At 41.8% G+C, this 22,981-nt stretch overlaps 1 long non-coding RNA gene across 1 annotated transcript; it reads left to right on the top strand.

Moving 5' to 3' along the window:
• The first annotated feature begins 1,123 nt into the window (after window positions 1-1,123).
• Window positions 1,124-17,165, top strand: LOC122462347. The gene is made up of 3 exons (XR_006284838.1): window positions 1,124-1,205; window positions 4,758-4,956; window positions 17,091-17,165. It is a non-coding gene; the product is annotated as an uncharacterized LOC122462347 (long non-coding RNA).
• The last annotated feature ends 5,816 nt before the right edge of the window (window positions 17,166-22,981 follow it).

Here is a 22,981-nt window from a genome sequence, read left to right as displayed (position 1 = left end):
AGTGTTTGAGTTATTCAAATTGGTTGCAAACTGCTTGAATTATCACTTAAGAATTTTTTGTTTCCATGATGAGTACATACCTTTATGAGACTTGGCTCTCATTGAAGATCTAACAGGAGTCCTAGAAGTTTTACACTGAAATAACCAATACTTTCAGCAAGTTTACTAGTAGGAACATTCCCTAAAACAGAGTAAACAATGCAGAATCTCTCCAGACAGCGAATTCCAGAATCAGAATTACAATTACTTAAACTGGAAACTTGTTTATGCTCATCCATTCACAAACAGGATTATACCAAGTAATGCTGGTGTCCAGTGTAAAGAAGCCTAATTTTGTATTATGAATATATTAAAGTACTCAAAGTTGTCTTCTGCAACCAATTTTCAAACAATCTGCAAGTGGAAATATGTTGGCAGAAAATATTAATTGAATAAGTTTGAACATCAAATTTATAGAAACTGAGCTGTTCAGACAATTTGTCAACAGAAAAAAAGTCTAAATTCAATATCTAAAGTATATGCTGTGAACAGAGTGTTTTAGTCTTCATTTTCCTTTTCCACAAAAACAAGTTAATATTGCTATGTGTGCTGCTCCTACAAAATTCCCTATGACATCATTTAGCAGAAAGGATTGTTTAATGCTGTATATTATACCACAAGCATAGAGAATGTTCCTGAAACTTTTACATTGAAAAAGATGTTAAAAAGAAAAACTAAAAGAAAGAAGCCATTCAGCATTGTTATTTTGTGTCTGCTACACAGTATACTCAAAAGTGTTGCAGAAGCAAAATACCCCAAGCTGAATGGCTTGCCTACTCTTAGTTTTCAATATATTTCTCAAGGGAGTCCTGGTGTTAAGGTAAATATTGAAAGATGCCTGTTGCTAATGTAAGCTACCAATTTACTGCACTGATCAATGTGGCTGAAGTTAGAAAGATGACTTGATAACCCTTTCGTTCCTGTCACAGGGTTTCAGCTACCTGCTATGCATCACTGCTTAGCCTGTTTCCATGGTCACAAATACACCCATGCAGTTTCCTTTTTCACCTTTTTTCCACAGTTCTCCAGCGAACGGAATATGACAGAGGCATATTGTAGCAGGAGCTTTCCACACAGCTTCTGTCCTCTGCACAGCGCACCCTCTAAGCTCCTCTCCCATTCTCTCTCTCCTGCTTGATTTTTGTGGCATAGCAGACTCAATTCATGTAAGTAAGTAAGACTCAATTCCTGAATCTATGGCTGCCATGCACTGTACTTCATATCTAGTGCATGTCTTAGTGTCTCACTTTTCCCAGTATTCTTAAAGAATTGCAGAAGAGCTTTTTATTGTTTTATTTTTAATTAGGCCCTATTTTCCTTGTATTCTTAATAGATGTTGCAAAGGAAATTGTTACTTTAAGGCCTCTGGAGTTTTTTATATTAACACCTCCTTTCACTGGTACAGTCTTTACAATCCCAAAGGATATTATCTGTCTTTTCCCGGATATTACTCATAATCCATCTTTATGTTTGTTAATTAGAAATAGATTACAATTTAATCCACAATGCCCTGTTAGAATTCTAACTACAGTCACTTCACTCTTCCTCACAGGGCCTTGGATTATATCAACTGCTAGTCTACTTCTCAGAATTTTTTACCCCTCATTTCATTTGCCCACAGTTCTTGCCATTCTTAGCTCATTTTTTATTAGGTTTTTAAATTCCAGTTTTCTTAAGGGGATCCCTAGGTCACCTTGTTCATGACTAACAGCACATTTTGCCTATCCGGCCTCCACATTGTTGCTTTCTATCGCTGCATATGCTGGGATCCATGCTATTACTATAGTTATATCCAATTGCACCAGTTTGGCTGTGTGGTAATATTTCATTAAAAATATAATTTCTGCTGTCAAATTTACCATTCTAAATTAATTGAGCCCTGATAAAGAAACATAGAATAGCCACAGCAGCTAGCCACACATCTAAAGCCCAGTTTAGTGCTAACAAAATCCCTATAAACTCACCTGTAAAGCCATATATAAATTAGCCATCGCTATGGCTTTCTTTAGTCTGAGTGAGGCATGCAGATAGAGGTTCCCACTCTTCCTATTGCTTCCACTTTGGAGCCATATGTATATATTTGGCAATAGTGTCCCCACTTATGACAAATATATTGATTTGCTATAGCTTGTATATTTATCATTCTTCTTTTATTTATTTCATTCTGTAATTCCATGTCTAGCTCAGGGGGAGGGGACTGGGGGGATGGCTTTCCAGTGATAGAGTATTTTCTCATAGCTATACATTTTTGTTTCTTTCAATCCTCTCTTTTCATTAAGATCCTTTATCCATTTCTGTACCTTACTGACATGGGGAATTTTGAGTTTCTCCTACTTAGCATCCACTTAATTCCCAACAATCATTATATATTAGCTTTGTGTTCTCATCTTCTCTATTACCTGGTACTTTGGCCCAGAAGGTTGAGTCTGAAAACTTCATTTTAAGTGTGATAGACATTTCAGTGGCTGCCCTCTCTAGTACACACAGTACTAATGTAATGTAGGCACCACATGTGATACGCAACACCTGTGCTTGGATATTGTCTAGTTTTCTCAGATTTGTGTTCATTGCTGACCCAAAGGACTGACATTCATATTCAATTGGTCTAATTAGCCTGTTGTATAGCATTTCCAGTTTTCTTATCTTCTCTCCAGGATGTTTCAGAGAGATACTTAAATAAGATAATTCTGCCTTTGCACTTATCTTTAATATTTTCAATATGCTCCCTCTAAGTGAGCTTGCTATCAAATATCACACCTAACAATTTGTATTTTTCACTATATGTATCTGTACATCATATAGATGCAACTTTATATCTTTTGAGATTTTCCTTATTGTGAAGATCATTCCCTTAGTTCTGTCCACGGAGAATTTGAAGCCCCACCTGCACTTAAGTGGAGGTCATTTGTCATGATGTGAAAGAGGGTTGGGCTAATTACACTTCCCCTGTGGAGTTCCATTTGAGGTTGATTATACATTGGGGAAAAAAAATTCCATATTGGAACTTTTGCTTAAGAAGTCCCTTTATCCGTCTGTGCATTCTTCCTAAAATACCCATAGAGGCCACCATAGTCCCTCTCTCTATAACATAACATAACACACTGTGGGCTTTTTCTATGTCCAGCAAGGTTAATATAATGAATTCTTTGGTTCTCATGCTTCTGTCTCTATCCTTACAGTGTGGTCAATCACACACACTCCTACCTCTTCTGAACCCACTTTGCATTCCATCTATGAACCTGTTTCTTTCTAGGCATGCTACTAATCTCTCTGTTTCCATTCTTTTCATGGTTTCACCTAAACATGCTATGAGGGCAATTGATCTTTAAGCCTGAGGTCTTGAGCACAATTTACCTGGTTTGCTCATTGGGACAATAATCACATGTTGCCAGTCCTTAGGTATTCCACCTTTTCTCCCTACATTATATAATTTTAGTCTTACCCTCAAACTTCCTTCAGTTAGGTGTTTAAGTATTTCAAAGCTTATTTTGTCCTTGCGTGGGGTGGTGCTTCTGCTCCTTATTATCGCTCTTTGGAGTTCTCTCATATTAAAATTTTTAGTTAAAATAATATCCAAACACTTCATCATCCATAGTTATCTCCTCCTCCAAACACTTCATCATCCATAATTATCTCTAATGAATATTTTTTTCCTCTCCCTAATTTAAAGCTTCTGAGCAGTGTCATCACTGACTTTTTGAAACATGGGGGCCAGAATTCCCCCTTCTTTGTTGGAGCTTATTAGTCCATACCCTGCAAGGCTTGATATTATTGGCTCTTACTCTTTATTCCATTCATTTTCCTAGTTTGTTTACATCTATATATATCTGCTGTATTTCTTATCTGTGACCCTCAAAGCATCCCAGTGCCAGTGGGCTTACTGGTATCAGGTATGGAGTTTCAGTTGGCCTTACCATTGCAGTGTACCCCAACTCACTATGGTTATAATCTGTTTCTAAAAGGGGTTATGTAATATGTTGGAAAACTAATATCTCACTGATCATTAATATTCTTGTGTGACGAATGTATGTGGTGTGTATTAAGAGTTATGGATATATGCTGGAATGATGACTTAAAATATGTTTAAACCAAGGGAAGTTGGATAACTGGTCCACCCTAAACAAAAGGTATGTGTATTTGCTTCTCTGACCAGACTGATCATCAGGCAGAGACTATCAAGGTCAATTTAAATATTTGGTAAAAAAGCTATCAATCTAAAGAGTGGGGGAGGAGACAGCATGGCATCTACACCCAGGAGGAGAGAGAAGTTTGGTCTGGGTTTTACTTTTCAAAAAATACATTACAAAGATCTAAAGATGAGAGTGGGAGTGGGGGCTGAACCTCAAGTGATAAGCGCAATAAAATCAACTGATTGTATACAGTATTATAGTATTATAAAAGTTGACTGATGTGTTTTATGAAAGTATAACACAGTGATTAATATAAAAGAATGTACATATTAACACTATAAGAAAGTATGGCTAATCAGTGATATTTACACTGTGTCCAAATAAAGAGAGAAACAAGCCTCTCCAAGATAGATAGCTGTGACTTTCCCTCCTACCTGTCTTCTATGTAAATTAAGCATGGCAGAATCAAAACATTGGCAGCCTCATTTACATACAGGGGGATGGGAAGCCCACAGAAAGGGCTCTTGAAACACTGAACTTGAAGATATAAACAAGACTGAAGCCATCTTTTGGCATCCATCAAAACAGATACAGAGGAACAGAGCTCTTGAAGCTGAGAGAGATGCATCCTTCAACCAACAGTGGACTGAAGTCTCTGGACACTGAATACAGGTGGGATCTATTCACCTAACAGATATTTCAGCTTGGAAGACAAGGGAAACCAGACCATTGTGCTTCTATAGAAGGTCATGACAGAGAAAGTCAGCCATGACTCGAAAGAAGATTGGTAAGAAATTTACATTGAACAAAGACATTGTTAGGTTAAGTCTCAGCCAGAGAAATTGTTTTGTTTTACTTGTAATTCTTTATCTTCATTCCTTATACTTAACTCACTTAATCCTATATATATATATACACACACATACATACACACACACTATAAACCAACTCAGTGCTGTATTTGAAACAAAAGGGTGTGTTTTCCCCCTCCCCCGGCTAGTTAAGTTGATAAGCTGTGATGTGCTTTTGTCTCTTTAAAGGAACAAACTAACCTTATTATTTCCCTGAGAGGGTGGGACTCTTCAGGCATATGGTTTGGGGGAAGTTCGACACTGGGAGTGTGTTGGGGTAATCTTGCTGGTTATAACCCCGGCAGGTAGAAGCCAGAGTGGAGCAATAGAAAGGCTTCTGCGGTCAGAGCTGCTGAATGAGCTGTCTGCCACAGACACTCACAGGCGTGACCTGCATGCTTGTAGGCTGGCTGGGAGCATTCCAGGCTGGGAGCTACAGCAGCAAATCAATGTAGGGTTGCAGGGCAAGTGGTGACAACCCCTCACTGGTCTGAATTTCACCCCATAATGTGACAATCTTTATTTACTCCTCCGCAGTATGTTCTCTGCCTTTCTCTTTTTATAGCCCTTTGTACAATGTCCTTACTTTTTTCACATTTCATTCAGTCCTCGCGATTTAAAGAATTTTTTGCTCTTTTGTATGCCTTATTCCTTTTCCTAATTATTTGACAGTCTATGTTCCACCATGATACTAACATTAAAGACAGCAGGAGAGTGGGGTGGGGGGAGAAAACCTTTTGAAGTGATAAACATCCATTTTTTCATGGTCTGTGTGTATAAAAACATCCTCACTGCATTTTCCACTTTTATGCATCCGATGAAGTGAGCTGTAGCTCACGAAAGCTTATGCTCAAATAAATTGGTTAGTCTCTAAGGTGCCACAAGTACTCCTTTTCTTTTTACTTAAAGACAGCCAGCCTGTCTTAGGAATAGCTAGGCTGGCTGTCTTTATGATTCCCTTAACTGCATTACTACAGAATTCTCAATATCTTCATTTATACATTGATCATTCATGTATTCCTCACTTTTGTTTTGAAAGAGTTTCCAAGTTGCTTGTTTTAGTTTCCAAGTGGGGATATTATCCTTGCTATTCCCTCCTCTCTGTAAATTTCCCAGCTGCATTGGCTTGCTATAGTGCTAGAAGCTATTCACAGACCCAGGCATGAGAAGCTTCTGGCAGTTGTAATGAACCTAGTAGGTGCTCCATTATTTAAAATTATTTTAAAAATGTCTTCAAATAATTGCTCTAAACACTTTTTTTTATATTTTTTCTTATTTCTCTGCAATCGGTTGTGACTATTCAGATCACCACAGATAGGCATGTGACATCTGCAATTGATTCTTTCAGAGTCAAAGTCTCTCATTTGCTGTATGGGCTATAAATAGGGCCCTACCAAATTCACGGTCATGAAAAATGCATCACGGACCGTGAAGCTTGCTTTACCCCCATGAAATCTGGTCTTTTGTGTGCTTTTACTCCATACTGTACAAATTTCACGGGGGAGACCATTGTTTCTCAAATTGGGGGTCCTGACCCAAAAGGGAGTTGCGGGGGTGGGAGAGTTGCAGTATTGCCACCATTACTTCTGTGTTGCCTTCAGAACTAGGTGGCCAGAGAGTGGCAGCTGTTGGCCAGGCACCCACTTCTGAAGGCAATGCTGCACTAGCCGCGGCGCAGAAGTAAGGGTGGCAATGCCATCCCATGCCACCCTTACTGCTGCGTTGCTGCCTTCAGAGCTGGGCAGCTGAAGCATGGCAGCTGCTGACTGAGGGCCCAGCTCTGAAGGCAGCAGTGCAGAAATAAGTGTGTCAATACCATACCAGGCCATCCTTCCTTCTGCACTGCTGCTGGCGGTGGCTCTGCCTTCAGAGCTAGGCTCCTGGCCAGCAACCATCGCTCTCCAACTGCCCAGCTCTGCCAGCAGCAGTTCAGAAGTAAGGGTAGCAGTACCGCAACCTCCCCCTACAATAACCTTGTGACAACCCCCCCCCCACCACCACACACGCACGCCTTTTTGGGTCAGGACCCCTACAATTATAACACTGTGAAATTTCAGATTTAAATAGCTGAAATCATGACATTTATGATTTTTAAAATTCTATGACTGTGAACTTTACCTAAATGGATCATAAATTTGGTAGGATCCTAGCTATAAACATTATATAAATTCTTAGAGATGCAGAATGGTTTTGTATTGGAATCTCAATAGCATTACAGTTGATATTGAGCTTTTTAACCTTTATTTCAAGGTAGTTCAGGTTCTCTTTAATGAAGCCCACCCTTTCCTATTTATCATGTCTACATATACCATATCCCAGGATTTTATATTCTAGTTTTTCTATGAGCCAAGTCTCTTGTAGGGATATTATATCAGGCTTTGTTTTCATATCAATAATATTTTTCTTTAATTCCTGCCCATGCACGGTTAGGTTCTGGGCACTTCAGCTGAAAAATAGTCACCACCATTCTTTTAACCCTCAGTATTTCTCTCACTTAGGAAAGTATGAAGTTGTTCCACAGATAGGTTGTTAGCATATAAGTACTTTTCAGCAGCTTTGATTATAATTCTCATTTTCTTTGTTTTCTTTCCTGTTTGAGATGTACAGTTTTATTCCAATCAATATCTCTGTTTCTATAAATAGCATATCATCTCCTTTTACCCCAATGTTATTCATGACTTCCTTTCCATTAGTTTGTTGCTGGCTATTCCCTTTCCCCATATTTTCTTGTCCCCTCTTTTTGGTATCTCCTAGCAGCTTTTGTATATGAAAGGTTATTAGTCGTCTTTGTTTTCTGTATTTCTTTAACTCGCTTTGCCTCAGTACAGTCACCATAGGCTGAACTGTGTTTTCTTCCACAGTTGCAACACTTTTGTTCTGTCCCTTCCTCACAATCATCATATGAATATTCACCTCCACCTTCACTACACCACGTTTTCCACTTGGAATTTGCTATATGACCAAATTTTTGGCATCGGTAGCATCTCACAGGATGAAGAATATACAGCTTAGTGCAAAACATGATACCCTAAAGATACTCTGTCTGGTAGCATTCTTCCCTTAAATGTGACCTGCACAGCTGTCGTGGGCTTGCTACTACCTCCTCTTCTGCTAATTAGCCTCTTAACAGTTATCTTGTATTCACTTATCCCTTGATTTATTTCCTCTCCTGACATTTCAAGTGGCATGCTATGTGCTACCCTCTTGTTTCTGTGAGGAATTTGGGTAACTGACAGCTTTTTTTTTTTTAAACCTAGCCTTCTTTCATAAGGTGTTTCCCTGCTTGTTTTTGGTTTTTACATTCCTCTAACAAGTCTCCAAGTAGTTTCTTAGCTCTTACTAGATCTCCAGCACTCTTTTTGATCCATTCTCCAATTTGCAGGAGGGTTGATCTCTCTATGTCCTTATCTAGGGATTTTACTAGTATGTAATTTTCCCCATTTCCCTTTCCCCTACGTGCTGGTCCTTCTTCTAGTTCCAGAGAATCTACCCTTTTCTTTCCCTTTTTTACATCCAGTCTTCTACTGTCGCTTTCCTTATTATCTAGCCTGACTGCAGTTTTATTTGTTATCTCTTCCATTGCACTCCGTCTGGCTGGCTGGCTGGCTGGCTGGCTGGCCGGCCGGCCGGCCAGCCAGCAGTGTACTGAACCCTAGTTCACCAGCCCAAGCACTCTTCATCTAGCCCTCTCCTCACCCCCACTTCCTGTTCCTCCCACTTATATCCTCCCAATTACTGCCAATTACATCAATAACCTAGTAATTACCACCCAGGTGCTCGTAATCCCCAAATTGAAAGTGGGTAACTGCTTCCAGCCAAGCCTGCTGCCTCTTCTGTGCTGTTGCTATCACTCAGTCACAATGAGGCATGATCCTTGGCCAAAATGCTGCATGTAAAATAAAAATGTTTTCAGTTCTTTAAATGCCCACTGCTTTTGTAAAAATAAAACTCCAAATTCCTGCTTACTATAGCTTGACTGAAATCAATGAAGTTATACCAAAGATGACCCAATACTAGTGTAAATTGGCATAGCTCTATTAAAGTCATCGCACATGTTTATTTTTATTAAAACTGGCCTGAATCTCTAAAGAAAAATGGCTCTTTTTCTAACCCATCTCTTTTCATATATATATGTGTGTGTGTGTGTAAGATGTTTCCTATATTTTAATCAGTCTATTAGTATCTCAGAAAGGATTTCTCCCTCACACCTGGTTAAGTTTTCAAACAAGTTCCTGTGTTTTCTCTCATTATGACCCTCATGCTTGGGATGAGTCCCGATAAACATATGCAAAGCTACCTCATTACCATCCTCCAAGACTCTCCATGATGCCTACTGAAAACTTGACAATGGTTAGGCCTCTGGTGTGCTGAGACCACGGTCTATCATGCCGACCAATACCGTCTCATTTCCTCATAATCCCGCATCTCTTTGTGTGTATCCCACTCTTGTGTCTTGTTTTGTACTTAGACTGTACCCTCTTCAGGACACATCTTTTTCTTCCCTCAGTGGGCTGAGAGGAGACAGAGAACCTATGGGAAAGGAGGGGCCACCCTTGTAGCTCCCTGATGTGCTCTCCTCTCCTTCTGAGGCTATCCATCAGCCCGCTCTACCAATCAAGTCTTCCACCTATTGTGCCAGGTGGATGGTAGAGACACTATGGTAATACAAAGAATAATTATGGTAGTAATATATACTGGTCTATTCTAAAATAGCTTCTTGAGTTGATCATTTTTTAAATAATGCACTTTTTAGAAATATAGTTTTGTAAATTTACACAAATGATTTCCCCAGTCTATACTTTAAAAAATAAATAAATCAGCTTTGTTTTAAGGTTATTTCTAGAGTTATGGCTCTACCATGAAATGTATGTCAATAAATTGTCAGTCCTACATTATTCCCTCAAATAATGCATAATATCACAGGATTCAATTTCACAATTATTAGCACCAGTTAGCCCTTTAAATTTAACAACAGATGAAAAGCCATGTCTGTTGCCTCTCATTCTTTAAGTAGCCAGGTCTAAATCAAGGTGTTCCAGAAGCTAAAGATAGTCAAAATGATTAAAGCCAAAGCTAACAGCAATTTTACTTTTGCTCAGAGCCCTTTCAGATTTGTTGTTATATTAGCATGACAAGAGCTCCGATGCATAATCTAAAGAGTGGTCCTGAGAAACCTGATCCTAATGTGTGTTCTATGTATATATTGCTTGCAGGATTAGGGTATATAAACCAATTAATCTGGGTGACAAAGGCAATCAAGGTGAAAAATTGTCTAAATTTTAGACCTACTTCCCTACACTAGCAATTGTGAACAAAATTAATCTCACCACATTTTCCCTGCTAATTGCTTCTGTATCCCTGTGTAGCAAGGCACTGCAGTCCCCTCTCGGCTCTTGCCCCTGCTGTGCTGACAAAATCACTCAGAGACCCTGGGGTTCAGTAACCACTGGTGCCATTTATTTACAGGCTGTACTCCCACCACCTTTTGACCATACACTGCTTTGGTTCCAAGCAGAACAAACTTCCACTCCTCCTCCACAGCTTCCTTCCTCTCATCCCTTTCTATAGCCCAAGGCTAACTGGGCAGGCAGCTGTTTCCCATTCCCCAATTAGGCACAGGTTCTCTCTAGCCAATTCCAATTTACCTCCCTTAATAGGAGCTGGCTTGACAGAGGGCTGAGTCAGCAATTCTTGCCCAGCACCCTGTCACACCCTCATTATTCATTTTTGTTTTTATTTTTTTATAAATATTTATTGAGATATGTAAGCTTTGGCTACATACAAGAGAGAGTCCCCAGGGGTTTACTCGTGGCCAAAGTCATTAAATCATTAGAGAGGTCAGGATTACAGGATTTAACCTTCCACTGACACCTGTGATTTTTCTTTTGGGGTATTATATATTCATCCCCATGATGAACTTCTATAAAGGCTTTAAAACATCCCCTAAACCTGATGGTGAAAAATATTATTGCTCATGTATGGAAAAAGAGTTCCCCACTAGAGACTTGTCCTGCAAGGTGCTGAGTGGTGTCAAATCCTATTGATTTCAGCAAGAGTTAAGAATGTGAAACATTTTAAAGGATCCAGACAGCTAGTTCCAGGACTGGACCCCTACAGCCTGAACCAAAGCCCATTGAAGTCTAGAGTCCCATTGATTTCAATGGGCTTTGGCCCTTGAGGAATTCCACCATGGTTTCAACAATTTCCATCCCACCATCAACCTCAGTCTAGACCAACCAACACAAGCGGTCCATTTCCTGAACACTACTGGGCTAATAAGCGATGGTCACATAAACACCACCCTATACCGGAAACCTACTGACCACTATACTCACCTACATGCCTCCAGCTTCCATTCAGGACACACCACACAATCCACTGTCTACAGCCAAGCTCTAAGATACAGCCGCATTTGCTCCAATCCCTCAGACAGAGACAAACACCTACAAGATTTCTATCAAGCATTCTTACAGCTACAATACCCACCTGATGAAGTGAAAAAAATAGATTGACAGAGCCAGAAGAGTACCCAGAAGTTACCTACTACAGGACAGGCCCAACAAAGAAAATAACAGAACGCCACTAGCCATCACCTTCAGCCCCCAACTAAAACCTCTCCAGCGCATCATCAAAGATCTACAACCTATCCTGAAAGACGATCCATCACTCTCACAGGTCTTGGGAGACAGACCAGTCCTCACTTACAGACAGCTCCCCAACCTGAAGCAAATACTCACGAGCAACCACACACCACACAACAAAAACACTAACCCAGAACCTATCCTTGCAACAAAGACTGATGCCAACTCTGTCCACATATCTATTCAAATGACACCATCATAGGACCTAATCACATTAGCCACGCCATCAGGGGAGCGTTCACCTGCACATCTACCAATGTGATATATGCCATCATGCACCAGCAATGCCCGTCTGCCATGTATATTGGCCAAACTGGACAGTCTCTATGCAAAAGAGTAAGTGGACACAAATCTGACATCAGGAATCATACCATTCAAAAACCGGTAGGAGAACACTTCAACCTCTCTGTCCACTCAGTAACAGACTTAAAGGTGGCAATTTTGCAACAGAAAAGCTTCAAAAACAGACTCCAACAAGAAACTGCTGAGCTTGAATTAATATGTAAACGAGATACCATTAAGATGGGTTTGAATAGAGACTGGGAGTGGCTGGGTCATTACACATATTGAATCTATTTCCCTATGTTAAGTATCCTCACACCTTCTTGTCAACTGTCTAAATGGTCCATCTTGATTATCACTAAAAAAGTTTTTTTCTTCTGCTGATAATAGCTCATCTTAATTAATTAGTCTTTTACACCACTTTTTCATGTTCTCTGTATGTGTATCTTCTTACTATATGGTCCGTTCTATGCATCCGATGAAGTGGGCTGTAGCCCACGAAAGCTTATGCTCAAATAAATTTGCTAGTCTCTGAAGTGCCACAAATACTCCTGTTCTTTTTGAGGATACAGACTAACACGGCTGCTACTCTGAAACCTGTCAGAATGCATAGGGTATCTTGAAAATCAAACTTATGTCATCACAGTGAAACTCTGTTTTCATGTATAGAAAATTTCTTTTGCTTACCAAATTGATTTTTAAGGAAACATCAAGGAATGAAATAGAGCAGCACAGACTTATTAAAACAAATGTGAATATGATCAGCCCTGTACCCAATCTATTACTGTCACTACAACCCTCTGTGTCCACCATTCTTATCCTGCATGTAAACATGCAGATACACAAAAGTAAGAAGAAAATTTCAGGTAGGTTAAAGAAAGCAATATTTCTCCTGTATATTTATTGTACAATATAAATATGGTTATGTACCTACATTAATGCTAAAGGATGTGTTGTATTTATGCTTAACATTTGGCATTGGGAGTTTAATCTCTTTTTTTAGATCATTAATAAACATGTTAATGTGGTAATTCTGCATTAAATATAGTGTTAGTACCTGTTGAGATCTATTTTATTTCCAAATTTACCATTATGCCACACTGCCTGTTGAGACTTATATACAGAGAGTAACTATCACAGGCTTCCACCCATAAGAAATACATGTAAGTCGGTTATAGCACTGGACTGAGACTGTTTTTAGAATTCTGTGACTTCAGCAATCTTTAGGAATTCATAATGGGGATCAGCTTGCAAATGAATAGATACCTGATGAGGTGTGAATTCTCCCCTCAGCACCACCAGTCTCTAGTGAGTAGAGTTCACCACCATGAGTTTGCACAGTTGACAGTGTTTTCTTAGTTCAGGCTTCTAATGGAGACTAAAGGCTATGGCTGCCTTGCCTGTCGCGCAGCTAGTGCAGAGGCTCTAAGCTGAAGGGAGAGAGCTCACCGGTCGACTTAATTACTCCAGCCCCCTGGAGCAGCAGTTGCTATGTCAGTGGGAGAAGCTCTCCCACCGACATAGCGCTGTCCAGATTAGCGCTTAGGTCGGTGTAACTTACATCACTCGGGGGTGGCTTATTCACACACCTGAACGATGTAAGTTATACTGCAGTAAGTGGTAGGGCAGAGGTGGGAAAACTACGGCCCGCAGGCCACATCCGGCCCGCAGGACCCTCCTGCCCAGCCCCCGAGCTCCTGGCTGGGGAGGCTAGTCCCTGGCCCCTCCCCCGCTGTTCCCCTTCCCCCGCAGCCTCAGCTCGCTGCGTCACCGGCACAATGCTCTGGGCAGCGGGGCTGCAGAGCCGCGGCCTGACCCGGTGCTCTGTGCTGCTCGGTGGTGTGGCTGGCTCCAGTCGGGCTGCATGGCTGCCTGGCCTGGTGCTCTGGGTGGTGCGGCTGTAGCGCCGCCAGCCACCAGTGCTCCAGGCAGCGCGGGAAGGGGGCAGGGAGCAGGGGGCATTGGATAGAGGGCAGGGGAGTTCAAGGTGGTGGTCAGGGGGCGGGGGTGTGGATGGGGGTGGGGCAGTCAGAGGGTGGGGAACAGGGGGGTTGAATGGGGTGGGGGCAGGGGTCCCTGAGGGACAGTCAGGAAGGATAGGGGGGTTGGATGGGGTGGCACGGGGCAGTCAGCAGCAGGTGTTCCAGGGGCGGTCGGGGACAAAGAGAAGGGGTGGTTGGATGGGGCAGGGGTCCCATGTGGGCAGTCAGGAAGGAGAGAAGGGGTTGAATGGAGTGGTGGGGGCAGTCAGGGGCAGGAGTCCCAGCGGGACTATCAGGGGACAGGGGGGATTGGATGGGGCAGGAGTCCTGAGGAGGCTGTCAGGGGGCAAGAAGCAGGTGGGGTTAGATAGGGGTCGGGGGTCAGGCCACTCCTGGTTGTTTGGGGAGGCACAGCCTCCCCTAACCGACCCTCCATACAATTTTGGAAACCCAATGTGGCCCTTAGGCCAAAAAGTTTGCCCGCCTCTGTGGTAGGGTGTACATAGCCTGAGTCACTTCTCATTAATGCAGGTAAGGGTTAAGGTTATTGGTGAAGAATTATAGGGGAAGCTGACACAGCAATCAGCAGCCAGAATGAAGTGTGAATAAATATATAACTTATTGCCTTCAGTACATTCTCTTCAACAGCTGCATGTGGAGAATACAGACTCTTTCATACCAGAGTAAAGATTTGGAAAACATAGTATTGTTAAAGCCGTATGGTTCCCAAAATAGTATTGTTCCACAATATGAAAGTGTTGCTGACATATTTTATTCAGAGTGCATTTTAGGAGAGAAGATCTTAGAAATATGAAATTTACATTTTAAAACTTTTTACAGAAAATCTATAAAAATGAAGTAAATTTAAAAAATGATTAGAGGAACATCAATTGTTGTTAGTGAAAAAATTAGAACAGTTAAGCTTACAGGAAAAGTTAAGAATGTGTGACCGATGTGATTTATGAAGCATGGACTGTGTAATCTATTTAAAGTTTGGTGCTGCTATGTATTGCTAAATCAATTGCTCTCACACAAACTATGACCTGAAAAAGCAGTAATGTCATTTACTAATAGTTTCTAACAAGGGGTTCCAGAGAAACAAGTTTGTGACTTTTAAAATAATCATCTCAGTGAGGTTAAATAACAGTATGGTGGACACAGTGATTAGGTAGTGCTAACCGTAGGTCATGAGATGAAATTATCAACTCACCTGCAAATTCAAGTGGACGTCAAATGACTGTTTTATAATATATAGGAAAATACCTGGGGGCAAGTTGATTTTTAACATGTGCAGAGATTCATGAGCGTAAGGCCTTGTCTGCACTGCACAGTTTTGTTGACAAAAGGCAGCTTTCATCAACAAAACAGTGGAGGTGTACACACTGCAATGCTCCTGCTGCCGATTTAACTCTCCTGCTATGCCGACATAGTAAAACCACATAGACGAAAGACATAGTACACAGGAGGGCGTGGATCAACTTGGTCTGTGGCTGGGTCTGTGGGGAGAAATCACTCGAGGAAGGCAGGGGGAGAGAATCACAAGGACTTCCCTACACTCCCCACCCCATTCCCTGTATCTTCCAGGCCCACAGCAGTACCCAGGGCACTCCATCCCATGAGAGACTAAACACAATGACAGCCGCACATACATAGGGCCCTATGAAATCTGCATTAAGGAGAACACAGATGGAATCACAGAATCAAAACATTAATGCAGAATCCTGCTCTCCCCAGCACTCGAACCGCAGCAGCAAGCAGGGCGGGCTGCAGTGCTGAGCTACGTGCAATCACACTTAAGAGCGTCAAACTGCTCCGGGGTTGGGAACCTCCTGATCTGCTGTGCTCTGCAGAGCTGGGGCAGGGGGCTGATGTCAGGATGTCCCCCTCCCCCCACCAGTGTACCCGGTCTCCACTGAGCTGGGGTGGGAGGGCTGAGGGGAACCTGTCTGTGCACCAGCCTCTGGCTCAGGAGTGGTTGCTGCTGGCGGCTCTCCAAAAACGTGTTCAGGCTGGTGAGTGCTCTGCTTAAAGAGACAGCATGCGGACTCACTCACTCAGACACACACATACTCCCCCCAAAACACACACTTCCCCCAACACACATACACACACGCTCCTCCCCACACATACACATACTTCTGTGGACATCTTGTGATACTGTTCAGCAATGTCAGTTTGGTGATATTACCAAGTGCTACTTTAAAAAGTGATTTAAAATGTGTTACTTTTCGGGCACACACAGCAGTCATTACAAGGTTCATAGCATGGTGCAGACAAACAATGCCAAGCTCAGTACACTACAGCAACACACATTACTGTGACTCAGTGTTAAAATGCTCCTTAAAGGCCTCCCTCAGCCAAATATCCCTCCACCCACCCATTGAGCTCCTCTTGTAGCCTTGTGTTCATAAGGCACAGCACAATACTGAAGAAGAGTGCAGGATCCATGCTTTCTGACAGAGATGGTTGGCTCACAGGTTACCAGAGCAGTTGAAAAGTGGCTGGAAACCTAGTAGGATGCCCATGGAATGATGGGATTGAGAAACCTGCATCATGTGACTCTGTACCTGCCCCATGAGGCATTGCAAGTCCTTCCCAAAGCACAGTGGCGAGCTGCACAGTGGGATGACTACCCATGGTTCACTGCCCTCTGTGTCAATGCAAGAGCTACTACTGTGGATGCACTCCACTGAAACAAGGAGCATAGAGTGGACATGCAACAGCAGTTTAATTACAGCACTGGCTATACATCAACGTAACTTAAGTCGACTTAACTTTGTGGTGTAGACATAGTCTCATTTTCTAGAGCACGATTTTAGGCTATGTTCCTAAAATTGATTTGATATAGAATCTTTTAAGTACTGCTGGACATAGAGGATTGACACCATATGATCAAGAGATAACATAATGTGTGTGGCTTAAGTCATTATTACCAATGAAAGCAATGGCTTGTGATACTATGAGCCATCCCAGCAACTTCAAGTCAAACAGTAATTGACTCATTCTGCCACTGTAGAGCATAAAGTATCACCTCCATGACCTTAGATCATGTGCTTGTATGACAATATATGCTAAATAATATGACCTTCAGAAGCCAAGATATGCAACTGCAGCTAAACAAATTTTTTGGCACAAAATTAAAACATGCCTCATTTTGAGTTACAGATTCTTCCACCAACATGCTGTCTGAGCAAATACCAACTGAGTTCATCCATGAGAATTCCTCCAAGTTACCAACACAGATCTCGGAGGAAATTCAGTCACTCTGTACTGGCTCTGCTAGGAAATAAAGTTATTTTTTTCTGGTTCTGATGGTTTTTATTCTTTGCCATCTGATTTGTACTAGATTAGTCACTTTAATTATGATAAATCAATACCTGAAGAGGTTAAAAACACCTTCATATCTGGTTGAATTTCAGTTTGCCTTACTCACTGAGGTTTTAGGTTCGGGGGTGGGAGCAGAGAAGGAGGGAAGGTAGAAGCTTTGGCTGCAATCACGCCTATCTTGGACCCCGTGCCCTCTTGATAAGGAAACATAGGCAGGAGTGGTTTTGGACACATTTTGTTAGTCAACATCATTGTCTTCCCTGGCGGGGAGGAATGTAACAGCTTCCTTCAGATCAGCATCTCTCTTTATATTTGCATTTTCCATAAGAAGTGTAAGAAGATGCCATTCTGAGTAGAGTTAATCAAAAAAATTTGGTCAACATTTTTTTCAAAGGAAATTAGCTTTTTTGACAAAATGATAATGAAATGTCTGTTTGTCAAAACTTTTTGGGATTTCATCAGGAAAACCTGATTTTTGTTACCAAAAACCTAAAATTTTTCAGGTTGGGGTTTTTGAGTTTTCTAATTAAAAAACAAATAAAAATGTCTAAGAATGTTGATAAATCTGAAAATATTTCATTGTAAACAAAACCTTCACAGGGAAAAAAATTGTTTCCCAATCAGCTCTAATTCCGAGATTCTTTCTCAGAAGAAGTGGTTGCATTTCATGTGTTGTAACCAGGCTAAGCAGAAAACATGTCACGCTGTATGCAGTTGTTCACGACCATCCGTGCCAATCTCAAGGCACCCTATATTTATTTCTTCCAGAATTCCAGCTGATGAGACATGCCCTTTTGCATGGCAGCCTCTTCATGGGTGTGGGGAACAATTAGCAAAGTCTTTGTATTGTGATGTCCCACGATGGCCCATATAGTTTTGATAGGCCTTCTTGATGGTTAGGAGATGATCCCTCCTGACTGGGTTTGCAGGATCAGAGCAAACATTTTTTTCCAGTCAGAAAGCAAAAAACTTAAATATTACCTTATAGCAGGTGATAAAGATATTATAACTGAAATTAATGCATGCAGCAACTTAGAAGCGTTTCATAAAGTCTAAGCACTATACACATTGTTATAAATTCAATGACCATATTATCCATACTAGCACACAGGACTGGCTTCTACGAATTTATTTGTCAGTACTGGGCTGAGGTGTAAAGTCTTGGCAAGAGCTGGCACCTGGTTCGCCAGCATCACACATGTAGGGTGAGATTTTCAAAAGATTCCAGTCAGAACTCATTTATCTGAACTTTCATTAACCAAAACACTCCATTATGCAAAGGCTTACTCTGCCCCTAAGCCTCTTTGAAGCTTTAGTCCTGCGGAGCATATGTACTCCCATCCTGTGCTGTTCCTAAGAAGATATAGTCCTGCAGAGCTTATGAACATGGTGAGTCAAGCAGCAGTAGATCAAAATGCACCATGGAACTTCTAGTGTGGATTAGCAAGGTCCCCTCAGACAGAGATGTGCACCGTAGATATACACCCTATCTTGCACTCATTAACTGCCCACGTAGACAAGCCCTCAGAAGCTCCTTTGAACTGAACAAGGATTGTGGAGTAGGATTGAAGCTTTCAAACTCCATAGGACTGAGCTATTCAAGACCTCCAATACTGAGATCTTTATACAACTCAGACCTTCAACACTCTGAGGCCTGGTCCACAATGAGAGTTAAATCTTTTTTCCAGAGGAGTATTCTCAACATCTTACCTGAAGGCATGATGCCCACTCCTGGTCACTGCATGCATCATGACTTCAGCCACTGCCACTCATATGGTGTACCTCCCACTCTGCACCCAAATCTCTAAGACCTACAACTGAGCCCAAATAGTGGAGGTGTTAACATGTTGCAATAGTATATGGATAACATTGTAGTTGTGTTACTGTTCTGTAAAATACTCTAATTAACATCCTGCTCCTAAGTGCATCCATTAATATTTAAATCAGTTCACAACTAGTTTCCAGGAAATTAATGCTTATCTAAGCTTTACATCTGGTCATAGTAATGCTATGATTTTGTACCTGATATATGATTATGCAGCTTAACAAGGGGAAAAGGTAAATACATATTGATGTTTAAATTTGGTCAAAGGTCTTTGAAAAAGAATTCAGGTTTCAAAATCTGGCCTCTATTTATACAATGATTTGCACATACAACTTCTGTGCAATCATAGAATCATAGAATCATAGAATATCAGGGTTGGAAGGGACCCCAGAAGGTCATCTAGTCCAACCCCCTGCTCGAAGCAGGACCAAGTCCCAGTTAAATCATCCCAGCCAGGGTTTTGTCAAGCCTGACCTTAAAAACCTCTAAGGAAGGAGATTCTACCACCTCCCTAGGTAACGCATTCCAGTGTTTCACCACCCTCTTAGTGAAAAAGTTTTTCCTAATATCCAATCTAAACCTCTCCCATTGCAACTTGAGACCATTACTCCTCGTTCTGTCATCTGCTACCATTGAGAACAGTCTAGAGCCATCCTCTTTGGAACCCCCTTTCAGGTAGTTGAAAGCAGCTATCAAATCCCCCCTCATTCTTCTCTTCTGCAGACTAAACAATCCCAGCTCCCTCAGCCTCTCCTCATAAGTCATGTGCTCTAGACCCCTAATCATTTTTGTTGCCCTTTGCTGGACTCTCTCCAATTTATCCACATCCTTCTTGTAGTGTGGGGCCCAAAACTGGACACAGTACTCCAGATGAGGCCTCACCAGTGTCGAATAGAGGGGAACGATCACGTCCCTCGATCTGCTCGCTATGCCCCTACTTATACATCCCAAAATGCCATTGGCCTTCTTGGCAACAAGGGCACACTGCTGACTCATATCCAGCTTCTCGTCCACTGTCACCCCTAGGTCCTTTTCCGCAGAACTGCTGCCTAGCCATTCGGTCCCTAGTCTGTAGCGGTGCATTGGATTCTTCCATCCTAAGTGCAGGACCCTGCACTTATCCTTATTGAACCTCATCAGATTTCTTTTGGCCCAAACCTCCAATTTGTCTAGGTCCTTCTATATCCTATCCCTCCCCTCCAGCGTATCTACCACTCCTCCCAGTTTAGTATCATCCGCAAATTTGCTGAGAGTGCAATCCACACCATCCTCCAGATCATTTATGAAGATATTGAACAAAACCGGCCCCAGGACCGACCCCTGGGGCACTCCACTTGACACCGGCTGCCAACTAGACATGGAGCCATTGATCACTACCCGTTGAGCCCGACAATCTAGCCAGCTTTCTACCCACCTTATAGTGCATTCATCCAGCCCATACTTCCTTAACTTGCTGACAAGAATACTGTGGGAGACCGTGTCAAAAGCTTTGCTAAAGTCAAGAAACAATACATCCACTGCTTTCCCTTCATCCACAGAACCAGTAATCTCATCATAAAAGGTGATTAGATTAGTCAGGCATGACCTTCCCTTGGTGAATCCATGCTGACTGTTCCTGATCACTTTCCTCTCATGTAAGTGCTTCAGGATTGATTCTTTGAGGACCTGCTCCATGATTTTTCCAGGGACTGAGGTGAGGCTGACTGGCCTGTAGTTCCCAGGATCCTCCTTCTTCCCTTTTTTAAAGATTGGCACTACATTAGCCTTTTTCCAGTCATCCGGGACTTCCCCCGTTCGCCACGAGTTTTCAAAGATAATGGCCAAGGGCTCTGCAATCACAGCAGCCAATTCCTTCAGCACTCTCGGATGCAACTCGTCCGGCCCCATGGACTTGTGCACGTCCAGCTTTTCTAAATAGTCCCTAACCACCTCTATCTCCACAGAGGGCTGGCCATCTCTTCCCCATTTTGTGATGCCCAGCGCAGCAGTCTGGGAGCTGACCTTGTTAGTGAAAACAGAGGCAAAAAAAGCATTGAGTACATTAGCTTTTTCCACATCCTCTGTCACTAGGTTGCCTCCCTCATTCAGTAAGGGGCCCACACTTTCCTTGGCTTTCTTCTTGTTGCCAACATACCTGAAGAAACCCTTCTTGTTACTCTTGACATCTCTTGCTAGCTGCAGCTCCAGGTGCGATTTGGCCCTCCTGATATCTTTCCTACATGCCCGAGCAATATTTTTATACTCTTCCCTGGTCATATGTCCAACCTTCCACTTCTTGTAAGCTTCTTTTTTATGTTTAAGATCCGCTAGGATTTCACCATTAAGCCAAGCTGGTCGCCTGCCATATTTACTATTCTTTCGACTCATCGGGATGGTTTGTCCCTGTAACCTCAACAGGGATTCCTTGAAATACAGCCAGCTCTCCTGGACTCCCTTCCCCTTCATGTTAGTCCCCCAGGGGATCCTGGCCATCTGTTCCCTGAGGGAGTCGAAGTCTGCTTTCCTGAAGTCCAGGGTCCGTATCCTGCTGCTTACCTTTCTTCCCTGCGTCAGGATCCTGAACTCAACCAACTCATGGTCACTGCCTCCCAGATTCCCATCCACTTTTGCTTCCCCCACTAATTCTACCCTAATTCTATCTAATTTCTACACAGAAACTACAGCATTGACAGAAGCAACACTCATTTGCATGCCCAAAAATGAGTGCAAATTACTAAAAATTAAAATTTGTACACATAAATTCTGTAATTCATATTTAGAAGTGTCAGTACAAAACTATTGCACACACAGGTGATTTACTGGCAAAGTTACATAAAGTCAAATGGAGACTGAGTTGAAAGCATGGCCCTATGTTTCAGGCTTATTAAAAGAGTTAATCCAGAAGAAGGAGTATGTTCATTTAAGAGGAGTTTCCTTTTTAGAATTTCAATCAATTCACTTAGAACTAGATTGTTTCTGGGCCTCTGTGGCCACCCAAAGGAGTAAAAAATCCATGAGCTAAAAAATACCCCATTGGTACCATTTGTGTGGGCAAAATCTTTTCCTTCATTTTGAATAGTACCATGTCAACAATGATAAAAAAAGTTATGGTGGACCTTCCTGTAGAGTAGCTTAGTGGTAGTTGTTAGCAGTCAATTTTTGGAAAAAAAATCTAATATGCAGATTTTTGTTATATAATGACTTAAATGAAAGGAAATAGACATTGATTAAATTTTATTCAACACATTGTAAGCAAAAAAGAGTATTCTGGCATCATGTTAAGGACATTCATTTCAAATGTAAATCTACAATATATATAATTAAACCATTCCCGCCATCTAAATACCACATAATGTAATAGAATTGTCTCTCCCCACATTTTTGAAGATTTTGCAGTTCTACTGATGTTTTTGTATGTTCTGCCAGAACTACGTTGAAGAGGGGCATATTAAGCCACAATAATATAAAAGGGATAGCACACTGACAATCAAGTATTCAGCAGCTGACCAAAATGTCATCTTCATTTGTATCATCATCCAAACTATCACATCCTCCTTATCCTCATTCATGTTCTCACACATTTGCAGCCTGCGTGTTGGAGAGCAAGGCACTGGCAATCAGGTAGTTTGCATTTTTCTTGCATTTACAAGCCATCAACTGCAAGTCTAACTCAGGGTCAGGAGGGCCTTTCATCCATTGTATTGTTCGCTCCTGCCCTGTTTCAGAGCTGAGTATGACAGAAAACGTCTCCAGGTTTCTATTCCAGACAGCAGTCTGGTAACTGGAACACAGAGCATACAGGTAGCGGCAGTCTTTGCAAGGACACAGCTGGTCAGATTCACCATGTCCCTTCTTAGCTTGGAACAGCTGATATCTTAGCTTATTCACCTCTGTCATATTTGACTGAGCTGCATATATTCTACAG

Source organism: Chelonia mydas, chromosome 1 (genome assembly GCF_015237465.2).
Source record: "Chelonia mydas isolate rCheMyd1 chromosome 1, rCheMyd1.pri.v2, whole genome shotgun sequence".
NCBI lineage: Eukaryota > Metazoa > Chordata > Testudines > Cheloniidae > Chelonia > Chelonia mydas.
Note: the sequence above shows the minus strand (reverse complement) of the source record. Positions and strands in the feature narration are given on the sequence as shown.